We start from the raw sequence: 8,214 nt of genomic DNA, 5'->3' as shown, positions 1-8,214 counted from the left end.
ATTTACGATACCAACAGAAAAAGCAAATTTACTTCCAGAAAACAGCACAGAGGACAGCGACGGAGCGTCGTGACGGTATGCTAATGAAATTTGGAAACTTGTGACAAGATCTTACGGGACCAAACTCCTGAGGTCATCGGTCCCTAAGCTTACACACTACTTAATCTAACTTAAAATAACTTACGCTAAGGACAACACACACACCCATGCCCGAGGGAGGACTCGAAACTCCGACGGGAGGAGCCGCGAGGACTGTGACAAGGCGCCCCAGACCTCGCGGCTACCCCGCGCGGCCGGTACGTTAATGACATGTGTATCCTAATGTTCTGTATTTCACAGAATAGACATCGATTCCGAAGAAATTTATTGTACCCAGTTACTAATATAATTAATTGACTGAGATTACTCGAATGTTGGTTAGTAAATGATTATTTATGATCGCCAGCTCATGCTGGAGCCAACTGCCTTGCCGCAGTGGTAACATCGGTTCCCGTCAGATCACCGAAGTTAAGCGCTGTCGGGCAGGGCTAGCACTTGGATGGGTGACCATCCGGTCTGCCGAGCGCTGTTGGCAAGCGGGGTGCACTCGGGCCTTATGAGGCAAACTGAGGAGCTACTTGATTGAGAAGTAGGAGCTCCGGTTTCGGAAACTGACATACGGCCGGGAGAGCGGTGTGCTGACCACATGCCCCTCCATATCCGCAGTCAGTGACACCTATGAGTTGAGGATGACACGGCTGCCGGTCAGTAGCGTTGGGCCTTCATGGCCTGTTCGGCAGGAGTTTAGTTTAGTTTTAGCTCATGCTTGAGCAAAATTTATGAAAATACCTATGTCTGTTTGAAACTGCTGTTACGTAAAAAACACTGAAAAGTATTTTGGCGACAACAGTAACTACACAAGTGGAGATAAACACTTTAGAATTGGTGAAAACCTATATTGGTTAGCCACTAGCAAAAGTAACGCGGCATCAATAAGTAACATCACTCACAATAATGTTATCTTTCGTCAGGTTTTGTCGAGCAATATATACAACTAATTAATGTTCCATAATAAATTTCCTAGTAGTTATTCTCAACATGGTTTTCAAATCGCAGCAAACACAATAAGAAACGCCGTAATCGCGAGACACAAGAATAGACAAAATATAAGCGGACTGCATAAAATATAATCAGTTTTGTTAACTGTTCTGCATCACTAAACTTTGTCAGTAATTTCGAGTTACTTTCTTATTATGCACTGAATTCCTTGATCATTGCCGGCCGGTGTGGCCAAGCGGTTCTAGGCGCTTCAGTCTGGAACCGCGCGACCGCTACGGTCGCAGGTTCGAATCCTGCCTCGGGCATGGATGTGTGTGATGTCCTTAGGTTAGTTAGGTTTAAATAGTTTTAAGTTCTAGGGGACTGATGACCTCAGAATTTAAGTCCCATAATGCTCAGAGCCATTTGAATCATTTTTTGATAGCAGAGTACAATGCTTGTGCCGATTCAAGTGTTTCGCAGCACACCGTTCGTTGAGTACTGTTGAACGCAACAGACGGACACTACGTGTTCCAATGATAACCCAAGGATAGGAAATTAAAATTACTGTGGCTTAACTTCCTGCAGTACTACAGGATTAAATAGTTTTCATAAATGTTTCCCTTATGACCGATCTTAGTTCCGCCATATTTAATACTGCTATGTCTTCTTGGCCACAAACGGATTCTATTGGTTTTCCACAGTACTGCGCTTAAACCTCAATAGACAATAGACGCCTCTGAGTTACGCCCTGTGCCTTTCCCCATCTCGTGGTGAATCTGCGCCCTTTGTGGCATCCGGTCCTGGACGACAGGGTTCGTTTCACAATTCCTGAATGCTGACTCTTTCGGCCATATACTTAAATAAGAGCGAAACGCTCGTTAACTCACATGCTCTTGCAGGTGACCCTGAGAGTAGGTAAATGTAACATTCATCGCACACACAGAAGAAATTCACTACCGTACAACTACACTGTTGACTAAGAATTACTGGAAACAGTAACTATCTTGAAGTATCTAGGAGTACTTATCCGTAGCGTCCTTAAGTGAAATGACAACGCACAAATAGTAGGAAAAGCAGATGACACATCGAAATTCATATGAACAATGTTAAGGAACTTTAATTCATCCAGAAAAGAAGTAGCTTACACGACTCTTGTTCGACCGATTCTTGAGTATTGTTCATCAATCTCGGACCCTTACCAGGTAGGACTGATTGAAGAAACAGAGAAGATCCAACGAAGAGCGGCGCGTTTAGTTACGGAATCGTTTAGGCGCCACGAGAGCGTTACTGATATTCTTAACAAACTCCATAGGCAGACGCTACAAGAGAGGCATTGTGCATCATTGAGAGATCTACTAACATTTCGAGAGATTACTTTCTGGAAGAGTCGGGCAGCATATTACTTCATCCAATATACGCCTCGCGAAATAACTACAGCTGAAAAATTCGTGAAATTAGAGCTAGTACAGACTCCTACGTACAATCATTCTTCCCTCGCGCCATCCGCGAATGGAATAGGGAAGGGAGTATCAGTTAGTAATACTAGAAGCACCCTCCACCAAACACCGTCAGGTGGCTTGCTGAGTAATGATGTGGGTTTAGTTCTCTGTAAGGCTTGTCGCCACTATCGATAATTCGGATAAACGAACAGTTTAGTTATTTGTAGTTATTTTGTTACTGGTTTATCAATGTCATCAAACACAGTAGGTACCTTCCCTATCACTTTTATTATAACCGAATTTCATGTTATTAAGAGAAATATTATTTGTTTTGAATGAGAAATACATTTGCCATTTAAAACTTGAAGTTAACTGATTCAAAACCGGAAGCAATGATGGGGAAGTGAAATTCATAGCTGTTGGTAAACCTGTCGAGGTATAAGATCGTCGTTCACGAAACTCTTCTGTTCATAGCGTTTCGTGCAGATCTGCGCTGGAGATATTCAGAGGCGTTGGTCCTTCCCTGAGTCGGTAACAAAGCCTTCATTCTGTCAACTGAAACTCATGATACATTGTAGCACATTTAATTGCATTGTGTAATGATCAAGGTTCAAATGATTCAAATGGCACTGAGCACTATGGGACTTAACATCTGAGGTCATCAGTCCCCTAGAACTTAGAACTGCTTAAACCTAACTAACCTAAGGACATCACACACGTCCATGCCCGAGGCAGGATTCGGACCTGCGACCGTAGCGGTCGCGCGGTTCCATACTGAAATGCCTAGAAACTCTCGGCCACCACGGCCGGCTCCTGTGAAGAGTCGTGGACATCCAACCATTTACGGCCTAGTAGTAGTTTCACTGTCCTGCTACCTCTTTCCGTAGATGCTAACGACAGTAGCTCGTGAACATTCTACCAGCTTCGCCGTTTTCGAGATACTCGTCCACAGGCTCTGCGTAATAATAATATTCCCTCTCCCAAAGTAGCTTATCTCATTGGATTTCCCCACTTGCAGCCCATATCTTCGCTGGGCTGATCCCTCGTTCGTGGCTGCTCCACTTACATAGTGCAATATTCCTAAGAAACGCTTTGGATCTTGGTACGCAAAGTGCCTCACTTGGCCAGCGTTCGGGTAACACTCATTTCACAAGACTTCCTGCAAATATGACTTATTTTTGACATCACACACAATATCGACAACCGTAGGAACTCCTATCTACTTTCGCTAGCGTTCGATGCAGGCTCCTGTTACACGGGTAACAGCCCACAAGACTTCTTGCACACGTGACGCAATTCTGACTTCACACGCATTAATGAAGATTTATGAAAACACGTCGTTCATGGTACGATTTATCATAATCCAACGTCACATAATGACTTATCGGCGGTTAAAGCTTTTATGAAGCCTAAGTTAAAAGCACAGAGGCTAAAATTCCTCAACGTCATCATGCTGTAGCCGATATGAGTGGAATTGCGCAGTGGAAGTTTTCTGGTTGCTGGTTCATGTCATGGCACCTCCCAATTTTCTTCCCCTTTGTAAAAGATTATGTGCCTTCCTTATTAATTTAGCGGAATTAAGTTCTATAATTTTCGGTATTATGTACACTACATATAAGAGTGCTGTCGCAGGAGTGGGACGTCATTGTCAGTAACTTACAAATTAAGCGTGAAACACGCAAATCCAAGTAAATATTCGAAACACGTAGCTCATCTGATAAAACAAACTACCATTCAGAATAAAAAGCATGAAAAGGACTGACATGTTTGCAAAAGAATGGAAAGGAAATTTAATATCAGCCACTAATAAGTATAAAAGAAAATCTACGAGCTAATTCTTTAAGGACACTTATTTGCCAAACAATAATGTCTTCAATGAAAGTGCTCCTTTAACCACCAATATCAGGTTTTTCGTTATTTTATTACATCAAATCGCATCAATACCGACGCGTTTTCGAGAGATTCTCGATGTGCTGGTGTTTTGGAACCGCGTTTATTCATAGAACATACGTTAAACGAGTTGCCGCTTGAATTCGTCTTCCAGAATAGCTAACCATCCTTTTCACCTGCAGACCGACTCCTGGAATTAGTTTTCAGAATTTCTAAAAATAAACGATATTGAGAAATCTTAACGAAAAATGTTGAGTATACTGTATGTTTGAAATGGATTCAGTGCTAGCTGGTTTCAGCTTGTTTTTTGCTTGCAAATTAGGAAGTCGTCTCACATTCGTGGTTGATTAAGACATATCAGGAAAAATAGTTAGTACACTTTTCAGTAAGTTCCTAAATCAATTCTTGCAAACACTTTAATCTCTACCTTGTCCACAGTCCAGTCCACGCCAAAGTAGAACATTACACATTTATAAACAACGTAACTTCGAAGTTAACGTATCCTGCAGTAAAGAAACAGCGTAACCTCTAGTTCTCTCTATCCCGGGCGAATATTATTGTTTTGAACGTCATGTTTGCCTCACGTAGTGTGAACCATACGATCACAGAAGTCTACAGTCCGTCTTCGATAGACGTCTAAATGACGTCACGCCTAGTCTTTTGAGATGAGTGTTACCCTGCACGTTCCTACTACAGAATTTTTCAATACATTATAGTTATTCAGTTAATGATCATTGCTCGTAAAATACTCAAATACATACTTTTACATCCAAAAAATGATATTAATATTGCAAAGAATAATCGCAGCAACAGTTAAGGGATGAAGGTGATCGATGTACTCTCCTATAAGAATGCCGCTCTTTGCTTTTCACTGCTAAGTTTACGATGCCCTACGTCCTCTGTGACCCACATATTATAACTTTACAGAAAGGTAACAAAATTACACAGTAATGACACGACGTAGCAATTTCACAAATGCAAAGTACTTGTCAGAATTTGAACTCGATATTTGATAGTGGCAACATATGCTCACCTCTGACCGCTTTTCACAAAGAACATTATCAGCGTTTAATTCTCCCATATAAAGATATACATTCAGGGTGTTTCTAAATCCCTTAAGACACTGAAGGCGAGAAGTGAGTACAGCTTGGCATCAGTTTGAATATGACCTCATTCTGGCAACAATGTTTACTTACCATAGTAAGATGACGTGTTGGTTCAAATGGTTCTGAGCACTATGGGACTCAACTGCTGTGGTCATAAGTCCCATAGAACTTAGAACTACTTAAACCTAACTAACCTAAGGACAGCACACACATCCATGCCCGAGGCAGGATTCGAACCTGCGACCGTAGTGGTCGTGCGGTTCCAGACTGTAGCGCCCTTAACCGCTCGTCCACTCCGGCCGGCTAAGATGACGTGTCCCACACCCTCCATCTGCTGATTGTACGAGCAACAACAGTTCACTGTGAGTCTCACAATCATTAAATTTGTTGTAAGCAACTATCTAGAGTGCTAATGCTGCCGGGTTTTAAAATACAAAGGAAATGAGCGTTTGGCGTCATTTGCCGGGAGGCCCCTTACGGAGCAGGTACGGCCGCCTTGGTGCAGGTCTTATTACATTCGACGCCAGATTGGGCGACCTGCGCGCCAGATGGGGCGGCCTGCGCGCCAGATGGGGATGAAGACAACACAACACCCACTCCCGGATCGGAGAAAATCCCCAACCCAGTCAGGGATCGAACCCGGGTCCCTTAGGACGGCGCTCCGTTACGCTGATCATTCAGCTATCGGGGCGCACAGTACAAAGGTAACAGAATGGGTTCCAATTTCCAGCAGTACGGGTTTGTAGTCGAATTCTGTCCCTCGATTCTGCAGAAGTGAGTGATATGTGTCGGTAGGCGAAATAGTGTTCGCGAAAGACAAATCAGGCTCCTGCGTCGTAGGAAAAAGCAGCGTGGCCTTATCAGAGGAGAGTGGACTTTGCAGCTACGACTCTGCTTCTGAGAACGGCCACGGAGCAGCGTCCAGCGACCATGGCCAGCGCTGCGTCACCTCAACGGCGGCCGGAACAGCGAAGGCGACCCGCGTTGCGCTGTATCACTGCGAGGGGCCTTCGTAGTAATCGTAGGCAGGCGCGGAGCTTCGACGAAGTACACTGCGCCTCGCCTCGTGCTGATTCCAGAAAACTGTTAATATACGATAACAGGCAGAGCCACGTTCATCTCATTGACAAAGGCTGGGCGCACGCGACTCCCATCCCTGATGTTAACTTACACCTGTAACGACAGGTGGGGCATCTAGTCGCTAATTCAAAATTAAGATAAATTTGCCATGTTAGGAATACAGTGGACCCTATAAGACATGATAGATGTTAGGAAATAGAAAGAGAGAGAGAGAGAGAGAGAGAGAGAGAGAGAGAGAGAGAAAGAGAGAGAGAGAGAGGGAGCGAGGGAGATGCCAACTGTTTGTTGGTTGGGTTGGGTTTTTTGGGGAAGGAGACCAGACAGCGAGGTCATCGGTCTCATCGGATTAGGGAAGGACGGAGAAGGAAGTCGGCCGTGGCCTTTCAAAGGAACCATCCCGGCATTTTCCTGGAGCGATTTAGGGAAAGCACGGAAAACCTTAATCAGGATGGCCGGACGCGGGATTGAACCGTCGTCCTCCCGAATGCGAGTCCAGTGTAACTGTTTGTTTCAATATATAAAACCGTTCTGCCTTTCGCAATCTTTTCCATTACGTCTTGCTTGCATCTGGCTTCCTTACCTACAGGGTGGTCCATTGATAGTGACGGGCCAAATATCTCACGAAATAAGCATCAAATGAAAAAAAACTACAAAGAACGAGTCTAGCTTGAAGGGGGAAACCAGATGGCGCTATGGTTGGCCTGCTAGATGGCGCTGCCATAGGTCAAACGGATATCAACTGCGTTTTTTTAAATAGGAACCTCCATTGTTTATTACGTATTCGTGTAGTGCGTAAGGAAATATGAATGTTTTAGTTGGACGACTTTCTTCGCTTTGTGATAGATGGCGCTGTAGTAGTCACAATCGTATAAGTACGTGGTATCACGTAACATTCCGCCAGTGCGGACGGTATTTGCTTCGTGATACGTTACCTGTGTTAAAATGGACCGTTTATCAATTGCGGAAAAGGCCGATATCGTGTTGATGTATGGCTATTGTGGTCAAAATGCCCAACGGGCGTGTGCTATGTATGCTGTTCGTTATCTTGGACATCATCCAAGTGTCCGGACCGTTCGCCAGATAGTTACGTTATTTAAGGAAACAGGAGGTGTTCAGCCACATGTGAAACGTCAACCACGACCTGCAACAAATGATGATGCCCAAGTAGGTGTTTCAGCTGCTGTCGCGGCTAATCTGCACATCAGTAGCAGACAAACTGCGCGAGAATCGGGAGTCTCAAAAACGTCAGTGTTGAGAATGCTACATCAACATCGATTGCACCCGTACCATATTTCAATGCACCATTAATTGCATAAACGTCGCGTACAGTTCTGCCACTGGACACAAGAGAAATTACGGGACGATGACAGATTTTTTGCTTGCGTTCTATTTGGCGACGAAGCGTCATTCACCAAGAGCGGTAACGTAAACCGGCATAATATGCACTATTGGGCAACGGAAAATCCACAATGGCTGCGACAAGTGGAACATCAGCGACCTTGGCGGGTTAATGTATGGTGCGGCATTATGGGAGGAAGGATAATTGGACCCCATTTTATCGATGGCAATCTAAATGGTGCGATGTATGCTGATTTCCTACGTAATGTTCTACCGATGTTACTAGAAGATGTTTCACGGCATGACAGAATGGCGATGTACTTCCAACATGATGGATGTCC

General features: G+C 44.2%; 1 pseudogene; it reads left to right on the top strand.

The window, feature by feature from the left end:
- Positions 1 to 456: 456 nt before the first annotated feature.
- On the top strand, positions 457 to 574 carry LOC124546232 (annotated as a pseudogene).
- Positions 575 to 8,214: the final 7,640 nt, after the last annotated feature.

The sequence above is a fragment of the Schistocerca americana genome, chromosome 8 (assembly GCF_021461395.2).
Source record: "Schistocerca americana isolate TAMUIC-IGC-003095 chromosome 8, iqSchAmer2.1, whole genome shotgun sequence".
Classification (NCBI taxonomy): domain Eukaryota; kingdom Metazoa; phylum Arthropoda; class Insecta; order Orthoptera; family Acrididae; genus Schistocerca; species Schistocerca americana.
The sequence above is the reverse complement of the archived record's forward strand: the minus strand, read 5'-3'. Positions and strand labels throughout refer to the sequence as shown.